General features: G+C 42.9%; 1 non-coding gene across 1 annotated transcript; it reads right to left on the bottom strand.

Annotated features, from left to right (window-relative positions):
• Positions 1 to 16,027: 16,027 nt before the first annotated feature.
• On the bottom strand, positions 16,028 to 16,135 carry LOC120262622. Its single transcript, XR_005536885.1, has one exon. It is a non-coding gene; the product is annotated as a small nucleolar RNA R71 (small nucleolar RNA).
• Between the last annotated feature and the right edge of the window lie 516 nt (positions 16,136 to 16,651).

The raw sequence follows: 16,651 nt of genomic DNA, 5'->3' as shown, positions 1-16,651 counted from the left end.
CTTTGCTCATTTCCCCGCAGGAAAGTACCTTACAAGAAAAGCTAAGACCATTTCATTCCATGTCGTGATGGATGCTCATGGTAAAGAATATAACCACTATTTAGCTTTTCCTTTTAGAGAGAATAGGAAAACCCTCAATCTAATAGCGTCATCCGTAACACCATTGATCTTCAGCATGTCACAAACTTCCAAGAAGATCTTATTGTGATTGTTTGGATCCTCATCGGCCAAACCATTGAACTACGCTGACTGCTGTATCATCTGGATGAATGTCAGATTTAGGTGAAAATTTTGAGCTATGATTGGGGGCCGCACAATGCTAGATTTTGTCGCCAATACTGACAGTCTGGCATAATCAGAGAGTGTTCTCTGTTGTTCATTCTATTCTACCATGTTGTTAGATCCTTCAACTTCCACTTTAGCTAGATTCGACGGTTCTTGTACAGGTTTTTTAAACCTTCTTCTGAGTGTACGTTCAAGTTCAGGATTTCCTTGAATTAGTATTGAAGGGTTCCCTCGGGTCATAACCTGGAGCTGCACCAAAAGAAAGAAAACAAAATTAGAACGATGATAGAATAAGAAGATATGAAATAGAATGAATAAATAGCTAAGATAGCAAAGTGTAAAGTATCTCTAAACGCCTACTCCCCTTCAACGGCTCCAAAAACTTGACAACGCCCCTTGCGTGTGACCCGCAAGTGCACGGGTTTGTCGAGTAATAAAACCCAAGTGAGTGGGGTATCGTATCCACAGGGAGTAGGGAGTAAAAATACTTAACCACGTGAAGTGAACAATGATAATGTTGACAAAATATAATGAAAACAAAGATAAAAAGATATAAGAATGAATGGCAAAGGTAAGTGACAGGTAAGGCAATCAATAGAAGTGGGGTACTCGGGCAATGCTCCCCCTGGAATAATGTTTCAAGTTCAAGACCAACTATTATACATTCTAATCAATGCTCAATGAGTCATGGAAATCCATAAGCACATGGTCCCAAATCTAAGGTCAACCGTGACTAACTCTACACTATATCCCGGTGGAGAAATCGCTCAGTTTCAACACCTCACACTATGTAAAGTTGAATGGAGTTCTAGGGAATCTAAGTGATAAACCCTTTTCCTATGTATAGACCGAACCCTTTGCTCCAGGCGAAAGGCCCCTAGTCACAACTAAGCCCCAGATACTAGAGCCCCTTCAACGCTTCACTCTGTTGCTCGCACAACCAAGCCCTAGCGGAGTTCATCCTCTAGAACTTCACTCTATTGTGACCGCCAAGAACTCAAGGAAATGGAGGTAGGATAAATCACATTAAAGGGGAAAGGGGACACTCTGCTACCTCTCGACTCACCCTCTCAACCGTCTCTAATCAAGTAATGTTTAACTCTGGTAGTGTGTCACTCATCTACAATGGTTACCAAGATGGACTCTCAATCCTAGTGTCACTCTAGGGGAGAAATCATTCCACAAGCACTGAAGATTGGAACTTAATTTAAACATCAATTAAGGAAAGCATAATAAAAGATCAATGAAATAATAACATCCTAGGATTTACAAAATCCAAGTACCCACTAGGGTGTTTAGATCTCCGTGGAGCACAATACAATCAATAATGAAATTGAAAGTAAAAACAAGTGTTTTATATGAAAACCCCCTCGGTAGTCCTATCGATGGTCTTATGGAGTAGCCAAGTCATCTCCAAAGGTCCACTTATCCAGCCTAGGGCACAACTCGCTGGATCTATGGCGATGAAAGCTCCCCCAATATCCTTCTTCCAAGCTAATCGCAGTGTCAAATCCCTCAAACCACTCTAAAGACTTGCCAAAAGCCTCTCCAAACTCTAGCTGACGGCTTCCCAAATGATGGACAAAGTTGAAGAGAAGAGGCGAAAAAGATCCCTAAAATAGGGCTGGAATTGGGAATCCACACGCCCCTGTGGATTTTTCCCACTGGCATGTGGAATTTCCACATGGGCATCCACACGGGCATCCACACGGTCGTTGGGGAATTTCCACACGCCTGTGTGGATTGTCTGGAAATCCTATTTTTGGCCGGCTGTGAATAGTAATAGCTACAACACTTGCTACAATGTTTTACTACAATACCTGCTACAATACTCATCAAAGACACTCCCGATTCCACGCTTTTCATTGAGGCAACATAAACGAGCACACTTTATTTCGTAGATCGCATGTCTTCTTCAATCAAAAGCTTCAATAGCCGAGGTCTTGTTATTATTGCACAAGTCGGGATACACAAATATGACTGCCTTTGTGCCCCTCTAACTCATTGTAGTGACTTGAATTCATGGATGTTGGCACACATTCACGTATCTTGGAGTCCCACTTGTGTCTTGTTTTGTTCCTTCAAAGATTCCATTAAATAATGTGTTTACGATCTACTTTTGGTTTCTTTTCTCAATACTTAGCTTCACAACCCGACATGCACAAAAGAACACAAATACACGTGTATTAGCACTTAAACCTGCTAAAAGTAATGCTTAACATAAGGAAAGAACACTTTCACATTCTTATCACACAAGCACTTATCAAAGACCCCGAAAGCTTTGTGATTCCATGCAACATTAGCAATTTGGGTGAAGTGATGGCATTGGCGGATTCAGGTGCTAGTATCAACGTCATGCCATACTTATTCTTTCAGAAGCTAGGCATGGGATGGCCTAGGCCTACTCGGATGACATTGCAATTTGCGGACCGAACGGTGAGACATCCGAGGGCATCATTGAAGACGTGTTTGTCAAGGTGGACAAGTACATATTCCTGTAGACTTCAAACTATTGGCATCGATGAGGATGTAGATGCTCCTTTGATACTTGGGAGGCCTTTCTTGCGCATTTCAAGGCACTTATCAACATGAATGGAGGAGAGTTGACATTGGCAATGACAACTTGACCTACCTCCTAGCCGAAGCCATGCGATATTCTCTCAACTTTGATGATACTCTTTATTTTCTTGACACTACCACTGAACTAATCGATGAATATGTACAGGAAATGTTGAATCCAGACCCATACGAGGGGTTGCTAGACCAAAGAATGTAGAACAAATAGGTGATGATGCTTGGTCTAGAGGAGAAGACACCATCTACTCCGGGGATCATGAAGAAGATGCTTCGGAAGATGAACCGAGCGAGGATATGCCATAAGAAATGCCCCAAGGCTGTTGGGGATGCGCAAGAACGGAATAAGGGTGACGAAACCTTAAGTGGTAACAAGCTCGACAACTATCCCTCTACCTTCAAAAGGCTATGTTCGTCATGCTTCCAAGTCATGTGTAAGAGGGGAACCTTCATCTATGAGCCCTCGTTAGGTAAGACAAGGTACGTCAAGCTAGGTGACGTTAAACAAGCGCTTCTTGTGAGGCAACCCAAGTTTCTACTATTTTCCTAGTTTTTTGTTTACTGTTTGAATGAATAAGTCTTTAAGTGATGGTGTCTTGATTTTTTAATGTTATTGCTGTGATGTTCTCGTGGACATTTTGGTGTTATCGTGTGCTTAAATATTTATGGCAAAGTTGTCGATTGTTTGAGCTAGTTTTTCATGTTTTTCCCTGGTATATTTTCTATGATAAGGCAAGCTCTAAGTTTATTTGTATGTTCAGGAATTTTTTACAGAGCCTACAGAGTTTTCTAAGGCATCCAGAGAAAACCCATCCCGAGAGGACAAAGGGCCGTGGACTCGCCCCTGTGAATGACCTTGTGACTGTCCACGCCCGTGGGTAATTTCCACACGGGCGTGTGTCATCCTGCAGAGACTTAGAGATTATTCCTGAGAAGACACTAGGGTATGGACTCACCCCTATGGATGACCCTGTGACAAACACACGGGCGTGGGTAATTTCTACACGCCCATGTGGATCTCTGCAGAAGAGTTCTCTTCCATTCCGTAAATGCACAGAGGTGTGCAAGTGCTGTTCTAAGCTGGTCCTGTGAAGGTCCACGCCTGTGTGGAAGTTCCGCACAGGCGTGTTAAACACTTAGAGAGTTTTCTCGGATGGACAGAGAAGCCACAGGGGCGTGCGTTTCCCCTATGGGTCGGGCACACGTGTGTGGGTAATTTTTACACGCCCATGTGGTTGCATTTAGAAGCATTGAGTGTTATCCTGAGAGCATATAGGGGCGTGCGTCTACCCCTATGGGTCTCTCCTATGGAGTCACATGGGCGTGGGTAATTTCCACACGCCTGTCTGAATGTACAGAAATGTAAGAGCCATTGGTTTTCTTTAAAATCCTTTCGTTCTTCTTTATTCTCACACTCCCAGTTATTCCGATAACATTCCTAACCCTTCTCCCAATCTCGGACCATTGATTTAGAGAGGTTTACTCGAGTTTTCCAGCCAAATTCAAAGTTTTTAACTTCATCTCGTCGGTAACCCTTAATTCTCTCTTTTCTTCATCATATTTGATTTTATTCAATTAGAATGGTAAATGTTGCTTCATTTCTTCAATTATATGGTTATTATATTATTAGAAAGAGTTTAGAAAAGATTCTAAGATGTATTTTAGGAGTTTTTAGCTGCATGTCAGTGTGGTTTTCACGCCCGTGGATCCACTACGCAGTGTAGAATTTCCACATGACCATGTGGATTTCTACAACAGTAATCTTGTGAGCTAATTCGATCGATTTCTTTTTAATTCTTACAGATATGGCACTTAGGATGAAGATCGTGGCCGACAAACATCCCAAGAAGCAGTCCCCTAAGACAGAGCGGATAGAGTTTGCTATTCCCGAGCACCAGGCTCGGTTTGAGCGATTGTGAAGGTTTAGCTTCAGACAGACTCGCTTCCTAGATATGAGCGTATTGTGAGATATACAGCAGGAAGATGAGGTAGCGGATGAGGTAGAGGATCTCGTCTCGATGGGAGGTTGGAGATAGTTACTGACGCTTAGAGAGCCTGTCATCTGTGCGCTTACCCTTGAGGTGCTATCATCATTTGAGTTCGACCGTTCTTATGATAGATTTGACAGTGTTGATGCTATACTATTTAGAGCATTGGGGAATCACTACAGTATGAGTGTGACACATTTTTTGATCCGGTTGGGATTGTATGAGGAGGCATTCACAGTGCTCGAGGAATGCGCTCGGTTCTGCAGATTATCCTGGCACATTGACCCCGCAGAGAGCGTATGGAGTGTTATGCTATCAGGGCTAGTATGAGCCAAGGGTGTCGAAGGCCACATGCCTTTATCAACCTGCATATCGATACTTGCATGCCATTATGAGCAGGTCGGTGAACGGCCGTGGTGACAGTGCCGGCGTCTTGAGCTAGTAGGAGCTTTTGTATCTCTATTCGATGGTTTAGAGCACACCAATCTATTTGGGACACATTGTAGCCAAGTAAATGAGGCATTAGTGGTAGTAGACCAGGGTAGGATGGGTCTACTAGACACGATTTGGGGGCTGAGAAGGTGATTGTACCTGTCCCCCTGAGCATTGGGACACTGAGATTGATGGGATTAGTGTGCAGACACAGTCTTGGGGTGTATATATTGGTTACACCTACCTAAGAGGTAGCAAAGAGTGGAGATGATACTATAGAGGATCCTCAGCCGGCCCCCCAGCCTCAGCCTATGCCGATGGATGCTGATGTGCCTCCCCCAGCACAAGAGCCACCACTACTGTGCATTTTCTCTTCACCTCGAGCCCATGATCATTTTGAGAGGCTCGAGAGTGCTGTGGGGATACTCTAGAGTGATTTGACTGAGGTTTGTGCACTACAGGCCAAAAACCACGTGGAGGCGATGTCCCGTCTTGCCATTCTATAGCAGTTATTAGAGCGATATGAGACGTCACCATTCGTTATGAGACCTCGGACCCCTTCGGCATCTCCAGTACCACCAGTTGATCCACTGGTACTAGTTGATCCACGATAAGTGCTTGAGTAGACATATTTTTATATATGTTTTACGTGCATTGAGCATCATCTTTACCATGGTTTATGTCTCATATTGTGTATTTGGTGTTCTTATGCATATAGGTTGTGAATGCCTTGAAGAGTAAAAAGGAAGCAAAGATAGTCTATAAAGACACAATGTTGGGAGTTCTTGTTCAATTCAAGGACCAAGACACAAGAGGAGTTCATAAATGTACAGATGTGTGCCAACTTCCGAGAACATCCAAGTCAATTCACTAGTTGGAAGGGCACAAAGGCAGCCACATCTTCATGTTCCTTCTCTTTGTGAAGATTGCAAGACCTCTCAAAGATACATCCATGAAGAAAAGTTTAATAGCCTACCACATGGACTTGTGCCCGGACATGTGGCCTCAAGAAAAGAGATTTTGGACCACGTTTTGTGAAAAGTACCGTAGCAAAATTCTGTAGCAATTACTGTTCACGTGCCCGCGTGGAAATTCCTGTAGCCCACGCGGGTGCGTAGAAAATCCACATGGGCGCGTGGGGGCACGTGATAGACGCGGTCTAAGGCCTATAAATAGCCGTTTTGCCCTATTCTTTCTCATCTTTTGTGCGGCTCTTGAGGGGTGAGACGGCTAGGGTTTGGAGATGGAGTCTTTACCGCTTTGGAGGCGCTTCATCACCAACTTTGATTGATTCCTCCTCTGTCATAGCATCAAGGAAGAGACCGGTGAACCTAGCTTCAGAGTGGGTCCTTGAAGACGTTAAAGCAATCCATCAAGGCTATCAGTTCATATATAAGGGGGTTTATTTCTATGGTTTTAATGTACTTTCATTCATTGATGGTGTGTGTTGTATGTTGCTCCATGGAGAGCTAAAACCATAGAGGGTATTTGGGCTTGTGAACCCTAGGATTCTCATCTTTTGTGGATTTTCTTAGTATTTCTATTTAATCCGAGTTTGATTAAGTTTTAATCATGATTGACTAATGCTTGCTTGCCTTATTGATCTTTTGGTTATTTGGTTTGCATGATTTATTACCTTGGTGAGATAGAGGTCTCCATTAGGGTTAGAATCTCAAGATTGAAGAGGGTTGAGAGGGTGAGTCATGAGATAGTGAGCATCCCTTTTCCCCTCCGATTGGTGTATTCAATCTCTGTTCCCTAAGCTCTATGCAACCATATTTGGTGTGAGGTGTGAGATTGAGAGATTTCTCCACAGGGACCTTGTAGAGGGTTAGGATCCTTCACCGGGAATTAGGGTTTGATCAATCTTTAGGAATCGGATACACCTCTTGGAATCCCTAGAGTGCTTTGCGGTCATATGTGGTGTGAGGTGTTGAGATTGAGCGATTTCTCCACCGGGACCTCGTAGGGGACTAGTATCGGCGATTTGGAGGCCGAATCCGATTATTTTTTTATTTCCATGACTTAACTTAATCATCATAGAAACACTTTGCTTATCCGGTACCTAATACCTGAATCCTAGGGGGAGCATTGCCCGAATACCCCACTTTTACTGATTGAGATCTCCATCCATTTCACTCTTGCATATTCGTCTCCGGTATTCATTTTTTCGCACATTAGATCACCACATCTTTCCATTAATTATTAGGTTGGAAAGCAGAGAAGAAGTTAGTACTAGTAGCCCTGTTTTCTGTGGATTCGACTACCTGACTCACCGGGTATTTTATCACTTCGACACCCGTGCACTTGCGGTTCACACGTATATTCGGACGTGTCAATCCACCGACACCAGTTGATTTAGCTGCAGTTGCAGAGTCGATCACTGAGGACACCGACACTTGATGTGTCTTTGCTTTACATTGTGTTTATATTTTTTATCTTTCAGTTTCAATACTATCTTTTGGACTTGTATACTCCGAAAGGATCTTCCTTCTGAGTTTATCTTTTATTTTTGTCTTGAGTTGTATTTCATTGCTTTATCTTTATATACTTGAGTTGTTTTATTTTTATTGAGCTTCACTGAACCCCCCTTGTATATGCTTGCAGATGGTCTTGTCAGTATGGTAATTGAGAACTAGTCATGGACACATCCAATGTGGGTGGTGTGTGCTTCACAACATGTTGGAACTCTACTCCCAAGGATTTAGCTCCATCAAACGTAACAATAGGAGTCAGGGGAGTATTGTTTTAATTGCCCACTCCCACATATTTGCTTGATTGCTATACTTTCTATTGTGCTTGCATGTGTACATTTAGGGCAATGTACATCTTAAGTGTTGGGGGTAGTTCACTTTGCACATGTCTTTTACATAAGTTTTGATTGACATACATGCTTAAGCAGCCAATGGAGGTTCACCTTAGTTACAATATTTGTATCTTGAGTTTAGGAGAAGTTTTAACATTGAATATTCTCATGCTCTAGTTTTTATTTTAATTTCTAGGAATTTTTGCCCGATTAATATTTGTGCACCACTCACTCATGAAACTCTTTTGGAAACTCAAGTTTGATGTCTAAGGGACTAATTATTTTTGTTTCTTTCTCTATTTTTGCTGAAAAAGGAGAAAAAATAGATTGTTTAGTTGTGCATTGGGGGTGGAAAGAGCTACCACCTATGAAGTATGAAGCTACTCTCATAAGTAAGATACTAGTTATGACCTAATGAGAGAAAAGAGCTATATCATGGGATGAGTGAACGCTAACACCCCAGTAGAAAGGGCTACCACCTCGAAAGTGTGAACCTTAGCGGCCACTTGGGAAAATGCTACCTTAGAGGATGTGTGAAGCTACTACCATCCTTTTGTTTTGTTATGCTTGTGGATAAATAAGTCCCTTATACTTAGAACTTGGAGGAGTATACTTCGGGTTTGCTTGAGTGAGTTTACACACACTTACAGGATGTCGGATTTGTTGTCCTTTTTGATTCAAGTTTTTAGCCAGAAGCATTGATTTTTCATATTTAGTGTTGAAAGTTCCCTTTCCTGTAGAATGCTTTCCTTGCATGCTTTGGTAAACCTAAGGCCAAGAACTTTAAATTTTTTTCTTCTTCTATGCTTCAATGTTTTATTTTTGCTTGAGGACAAGCAAAACCTTAAGTGTGGGGGAATTTGATAAGTACTTGTGTGTTAAAAATGTGAAGTGTTCTTTCCTTAGGATGAGCATTACTTTTATCAGGTTTAAGTGCTAATACATGTGTATTTGTGTTCTTTTGCGCATGTAGGGTTATGAAGCTAAGTATTAAGAAAAGAAACCAAAAATAGATTGTGAACGCATGACAGGGTCCCCTTGCGTATATCCCACAAGTGCACGGGTTTGTCGAAGTAATAATTCCGGATGAGCGGGTATCGTATCCACAGGGAGTAGGGAATAAAAACACTTAATTCGCTTCTTAGCAATGCGAAAGATGAATAGTGATATATGTGACAATGATTCAATTCTCAAAATTAAAAACAACAAGTAAGAGAGCACAAGTAAAGCAGAAGGTAAGGCAATCGATAAAGATGGTGTACCCGGGTATTGCTCCGCCTAGGACAATCTTTTCAAGTGCAAGAACCATCTATTATGCTTCCTAATTAATGGAACAGTGAGTCATGAAAATCCTTAATTACATAGTACCAAATCTAAGGTCAACTATGCCTAACTCTATACATGTCCAGGAGGAGAGATTGGATAACCTCTCAACCTCGCACTAGCATAGAATTGCAATTAGCTTTAGTGACTCCAAGTGATAAATCACTTCCTAATTATAGACCTAACCCTTTGGTCCATGTGGAAGGTCCCTAACCACAATTAAGCCCTAGGTACTAAGATCACTTCTACGCTTCACTCCATTGCACCCGCAACTAAGCCCAGCGGAAGGTCATCCCTTAGACCATTCACTCTATTATTGCCGCAAAGAACTCGAGGAACGGAGGTAGAATCTAACACATTGGTGGGTAAAGGGGACGCTCTTGTACCTCTCGACTCACCCTCTCAAACCTAGCTTTGTCAAACACTCGTGGTGTGTCACTCACTCACAAGGTTACCAACAAGAACTCTCAACCCTAGTGTCACTCTATGGGAGTATTCAAACAATCAAGCATTCAAAGTTGGAACTCACAATAAACATCAATTAATTGAAGGTATAATAATGAGATTCAATGAAACGAATACATCCTAGGGTTCACAAATACCCAACTACCCACTAGGGGTTTAGCTCTCCATGGAGCTAATTACAATCAAAGAAATAGAATGTAAAAGTAATGAATCCATAGAAAACCCCCTCGATAGTCATGTCGATGGTCTTGTGGAGAGTCCTTTACTCGTCGCAAAGGGTCTTTTAACCGGCCTAGGATACACCTCGCCGGATCGTTGCCGACGAAAGCTCTCCCAATAACCTTCTTCCAAACGACACGTGATGCTGGAGCTGTAGAACCTCTCCAAAACCCTAGCCAATACCTCTCAAAACCCTAGCTGAAGCCCTCACTCATGTTGGGGAAAAGATAGAGAAAATAATGCTAAAATCGGGGCTGAATCAGCATTAAATAGGGCTGGAATCGGGGATCCACATGCCCCTGTGGATTTTTCACACGGGCGTGTGGAACTTCCACACGCCCGTATGGAACTTCCACACGCCCGTATGGATTCTCTATTCTGCAGTTTTCTCGGCCGGCTGTGAACATTGTTGCCATAGTACTTTGCTAAAGTACCACTACAGTGCTCTGCTACAGTATTCGGCCTAAAATACTTCCCGAATCCATACTTTCATCGAGGTAACGCAAACGGGCACATGTTCACGTCGTGGATTGCTTTGCTTCTTCAATGATGGAAAAGTTGGTGGAGATCTTGTTCTATATGCATAAGTCGGAATGCTTGAGTAGGGATCGTCCTTGTGCCCTCTAAATGGTTGTACTAACTCAAATCGAGGAGGTTGGCACACACTCTAGCATCTCACACCGACCTATGTCTTCAGCGTTTGAACCTTAGCAAGAATTCCTCCAAAATCGGGTGCATTATGATCCACATTGGCTTCTTTCCTTCATAATCGGCCTCACAACCCTACCTGCATAAAAGTAACATAAAAACACACATATTAGTGTAAAACCCGAGAAAGGTAATGCTTAACATAAGGAAAGAATGCTTCATATTCATATCGCACAAGCACTTATCAACGCACTATTTGGTGGAATCTTGGAAGGAACAAACACGAAGACACAAGTGGGGCTCTAAGATATGTGAATGTGTGCTAACCTCCATGTATTCAAGTCATTATAATGAATTGGAGGGGCACGAAGGTAGTCACATTAGCGTATCCTGACTTATGCATTGATAGCAAGATCTTCACCAATGAGGCCTTTGATTGAAGAAGAGTTACGATCTCTACATAAGACGATGTGCAGCGCTTTTTATGTTGCTTCAATGAAAAAGTGTGGAATCGAAGTGTTTTGGTGAGTACTTGCGGGCAGCTACTCTAGCAATACACTATAAGCATTCTTGTATAACCGGCCAAAAATCGGGTTTCGAGAGAATCCACTGCAGGCGTGTGAAAATTCCCCATGTCTGACAAGGTCCTACGTATATCTCGCAAGTGCACGGGTTTTGTCGAGTAATAATCCCGGATGAGCGGGTGTCGAATCCCACGGGGAATAGGGAATAAAAATACTTAATTGGATTCTTAGTTATGTGAAAGATCAATGACGATAAGTGTGACAATGATTCAATTCTCGAAAGTAAAAACAACAAGTAAGAAGGCACGAACAAAGGAGAAGGTCAGGAAATCGATAAAGATGGGGTATTCGAATAATGCTCCGGCTAGGATAATTGTACCAAGTGCAATGACCCTCTATTATGCTTCCCAATCAATGCAATGGTGAGTCATGGAAATCATAATTACATAGTCCCAAATCTAAGGTCAACTCATGCCTAACTTTATACATGTCCCGGAGGAGAGATTAGATAACCTCTCAACCTCGCACTCGCATAGAGTTGCAATGAGCTCTAGGGATTCCAAGTGATAATTTTCTTCCTAATGATAGACCTAACCCTTTGGTCCAGGTGGACGGTCTCTAAACACGATTAAGCCCTAGATACTAAGATCACCTCAACACTTCACTCCGTTACCCTCGCAACTAAGCCCCAGCGGAGACTCATCCCTCATACCATTCACTCTATTATGGCCGCAAAGAACTGGAGGAATGGAGGTAGAATCTGTCATGGCGGAGGGGAAAGGGGATGCTCTTGTACCTCTCGACTCACCCTCTCAACCCTCTCCAACCTAGCTTTGTCTAACGCTCGTTGTGTGTCACCCACTAACAAGGTTACCAACGAGAACTCTCAACCCTAGTATCACTTTAGGGGAATGTTCATACAATCAAGCATTCAAGGTTGGAACTCACAATAAACATCAATTAATTGAAACCATAATAAAGAGATTCAATGAAAAGAATACATCCTAGGGTTCACAAATAACCAAGTACCCACTAGGGGTTTAGCTCTCCATGGAGCTAAGTACAATCAAAGAAATAGAATATAAAAGCAATGAATCCATAAAAGAAACCACCTCGATAGTCGTGTCGATGGTCTTGTGGAAAGTCCTCTACTGGTCAGTCCAAGGATTCCCTCCTTCCTTGTGCTATGTACAATCAAAAGAAATAGGAACGCCTCGATAGTCGTGTCGATGGTCTTCGTGCTAAGTACAATCAAAAGAACTAGGAACGCCTCCACGGAAGCTCCCACTTACCAACCTTCTTCCCTAAGGAATGACGATGTCGGAGCCGTAGAACCTCTCCAAAAACCTTGGCCAATACCCCTCAAAACCCTAGCCGAAGCCCTCTCTCAAGTTGGGGAAAAGATGGAAAAAAGAATACTAAAATCGGGGCTAATTCGGTTTTAAATACGGCTGGAATCGAGCGACTACACGGGCGTGGATGCTTCACGCGCCCTTGCAAAATTTCCACACGGGTGTGGATAATTTCCACACGCCCGTGTGATTTCTCTGAACTCCTGTTTTCTCTTCCGGCTATGAACAATGCTGCTACAGTACTTGCTGCCTATTCCTACAGTTCCCTGCTACAATATCCGCCTGGATAGCTTCCTGAATCCATACTTTCATCGGCGTAACACAAATGGGCACATGTTCACGTCGTGGATCACTTGCTTCTTCAATGATAGGTAAATTGGTGGAGCTCTTGTTCTATGTGCATAAGTCGGAATGCTCCAGTGTGACTACCTTTGTGCCTGTCCAAATGGATGTGCCAAACTCGAATACGAGGAGGTTGGCACACACTCTAGCATCTCACATCCGACCTATGTCTTCGCGTTTGTACCTTAGCAAGATTTCCTCCAAAATCGGTGCATTGCAATCCACATTGGCTTCTTTCCTTCATACTCGGCCTCACAACCCTACCTGCACAAAAGTAACATAAAAACACACATATTAGTGTCAAAACTTGAGAAAAGTAATGCTCAACATAAGGAATGAATGCATCGCATTCATATCGCACAAACACTTATCAGGCCCTTGTGAAAAATCCACAGGGGCGTGTGGATGCTCAATTCCAGCCCTATGTAAGCCGCGGTTCAGCCCGATTTTGGGAGGAATATTTCACCTTTCTGTCCAACTTTTCTCCATCTTTTGATAGGACGTTGGCTAGGGTTTTAAGAGGCTTTGGCAAGTCTTTGCAGTAGTTATACGGATTCGACACCGTGCTTTGCTTCAAAGAAGGTTATTGACGGAGCTTTAATCGGCATCGATCCGGCGAGGTGTGCCCTAGGCCGAATGATAAGTGCTTGGGTAGACATATTTTTATATATGTTTTACATGCATTGGGCATCATTTTTACTGTGGTTTATGTCTCATATTGTGTATTTCGTGTTCTTTTATGCATATAGGTTGTGAATGCCTTGAAGAGTAAAAAGGAAGCAAAGATAGGCTATAAAGACACAATGTTGGGAGTTCTTGTTTAATTCAAGGACCAAGACACGAGAGGAGTTCATAAACGTGGAGATGTGTGCCGACTTCCAAGAAGATTCAAGTCAATTCACTAGTTGGAAGGGCACAAAGGCAGCCACATCTTCATGTTCCTTCTCTTTGTGAAGATTGCAAGACCTCTCAAAGATACGTCGATGAAGAAAAGTTTTATAGCCTACCACATGGACGTGTGCCCGGACATGTGGCCTCAAGAGAAGAGTATTTGGATCACGTTTTGTGAAAAAGTAATGCAGCAATTTTACTGCAGCAGTATTGTAGCAAGTTACTGTTCACGCGCCCGCGTCGAAATTTACGCAGTCAGCGGCGGCGTGGAAAAATCCACACGGGCGCGTGAGGGGCACGTGACGAGCGCGATTTTGGGCTTTAAATAGGCCGCTTTGCCCTATTTTTGGGGACTTTTTAGCGAGTGTTTTTCGCGAGCACTTTGAAGGCAACGCGGCTAGGGTTTTGGAGGAGGTCTTTGGCGATATTGGGGGGCGTCCATCACCAACCTTGATCGATCTTCTCTCCGTCATAGCAAAAGAGTGAGCCTTCGGTGACCTAGCTTCAGAGAAGGATTCTTCAAGACGTTGGGCGACCCATCAAGGCCATCATCACGAATTTAAGGGGTTTTTACTTCATGGCTTTCATTGCTTTTCATTGTAATAATCATTGTTTTGTAACTTGCTCCATGGAGGGCTAAACCTTAGTAGGTATTTGGGCATGTGAACCCTAGGATTTATGTTTTTGTAATGATTTGCTTTATGTTTCTATTAATTCGAGTTGATATGAGTTTTAACCTTGTATTCCCATTGCTTGCTTGTTTAATTGAACCTTGAGGTTGATTGGATTTGCATGATTTGTTACTTTGATGTGAGAGAGGTCTCCATTAGAGTTAGAATGTCAAGGTTAAAGAGGGTTGAGAGGGTGAGTCATGAAATAGTGGAGTGTCCCCTCTCCCTTCCGATTGAGTGTTTCCTATTTCCGTATTCCCTAAACTCTATGCAACCATATTTGGTGTGAGGCGTGAGATTGAGAGATTTCTCCACCGGGACCTTGTAGGGGGTTAGAGATCCTTCACCGGGAATTAGGGTTGGATCTATCCTTAGGAATCGGTTTCACTCTTATGTGTCCCTAGAGCGTATTGCAGTCATATGGGGTGTGAGGTGTTGACACAGAGTGATTTCTCTGCCGGGAACTTGTAGGGGACTAGTACCGGTGGCTTGGAGGCAAGGACCGGTTGTTCTTGGATTACCTCGACTCATTAGACTCGGTTTAGAAGCATTTAGTGAATCGTGAGCTTCATGTTAGATCCTAGGGGGAGCATTGCCCGGATACCTCATCTTTATTGATTGAGATCTCTTTTACTCGTTTTCTTGCTCGCTTGCTTTCTTATTAATTCTCTTGCAATTAGTTCATTTCATCATATCCATTTATTTCGACTAGATAATTAAGAATTGGTTAATACTAATACTTCCGTTCCTTGTGGATTTGACTACCCACTCACCGAGGTAATTATTACTTCGACACCCGTGCACTTGCGGTATATACACGCATATTCGGACGTGTCAAGTTTTTGGCGCCGTTGCCGGGGAACGGGATATTAGGAATGCTAGGACTTGGTTACTTTAGTCTTTCACATTTTCATTTTCTATTTCCACTTCACTTATCTCTTTCGCCGTTCTTATTGTTTTTTTTTCATTGATTTTAACTACAGGTTATGACCCGAGGGAACCCTTCGATATTGGTTGAAGAGGATCCTGAAATTGAGCGAAGAATTCGTAGAAGGGGCAAGGAACCTGTGCAGGAACGGAATTTTCCAGCTGATATAGAGGTTGAAGAATCTGAGAATATGGCAGAACAAGGGGGGCAACCAAGAACACTCTCAGATTTTGCTAGGCCTACAATTCGTGGGACATAATCGAGCATTGTTAGGCCACCGGTGGCAGCCCAGAATTTTGAGTTAAAGTCGGGTTTTATTCAAATGGTTCAACAGTCTGCACAATTTAATGGGTTATCGGATGAAGACCCAAACAATCATATTGAAAATTTCCTTGAAGTTTGCGATATGTTGAAGATCAATGGGGTCTCAGATGATGCAATCCGTTTTAGGGCTTTGCCATTCTCATTAAAGGGGAGAGTCAAACAATGGCTTCATTCATTGCCAAGAGCCTCGATTACAACATGGAACGAAATGGCCGAGGCTTTCCTTGCAAGGTATTTTCCTCCGGGAAATCGGCAAAACTTCGCAATGAGATATCATCATTTGTTCAAATGGAGCTAGAATCCTTTATTTGAGACTTGGGAACGATTCAAGGACCTCTTGCGGAAGTGTCCACAACATGGGTTCCCACGAGTGGATGGTTATTCAATCATTTTACAATGGGTTGAACTCGAGTAGCAAACAACTTCTTGATGCCGCCGCAAGAGGAACATTGGGAAAAAAGACTCCCGAAGAAGCCCGACAGTTGATTGAAGAAATGGGTTTGAATAGCTACCAATGGAATGTAAGAGACAAGAAGAAAGTGGTCGGACTCCATGAGATCGACGCGGTCACATCTTTGGCAGCCCAAGTAGAAGCACTGACCAAAAAATTGGACACTTTGACTTCATCAAGAGTAGCCGCAATCACAAGTTGAAATGGTTGTGGGGGCTCACATATGCCGTCGAATTGCCCTATCTCAATTACAACCTCAGCCCTAAGTGAACAAGTGGATTTTGTAGGAAATTCGGTAAGAGGACAAGGTAATCCGTATAGCAACCCTTACAAACAAGGGTGGAGAAACCACACAAATCTCTCGTGGGGCAATCAAGGGCAGCAAAAGACCTTTGTCACACCCGGATTTCAGCAAACACCTTCGATTC

The sequence above is a fragment of the Dioscorea cayenensis genome, chromosome 5 (genome assembly GCF_009730915.1).
Source record: "Dioscorea cayenensis subsp. rotundata cultivar TDr96_F1 chromosome 5, TDr96_F1_v2_PseudoChromosome.rev07_lg8_w22 25.fasta, whole genome shotgun sequence".
Lineage (NCBI taxonomy): Eukaryota > Viridiplantae > Streptophyta > Magnoliopsida > Dioscoreales > Dioscoreaceae > Dioscorea > Dioscorea cayenensis.
This window is presented reverse-complemented; position numbering and strand designations above follow the sequence as displayed.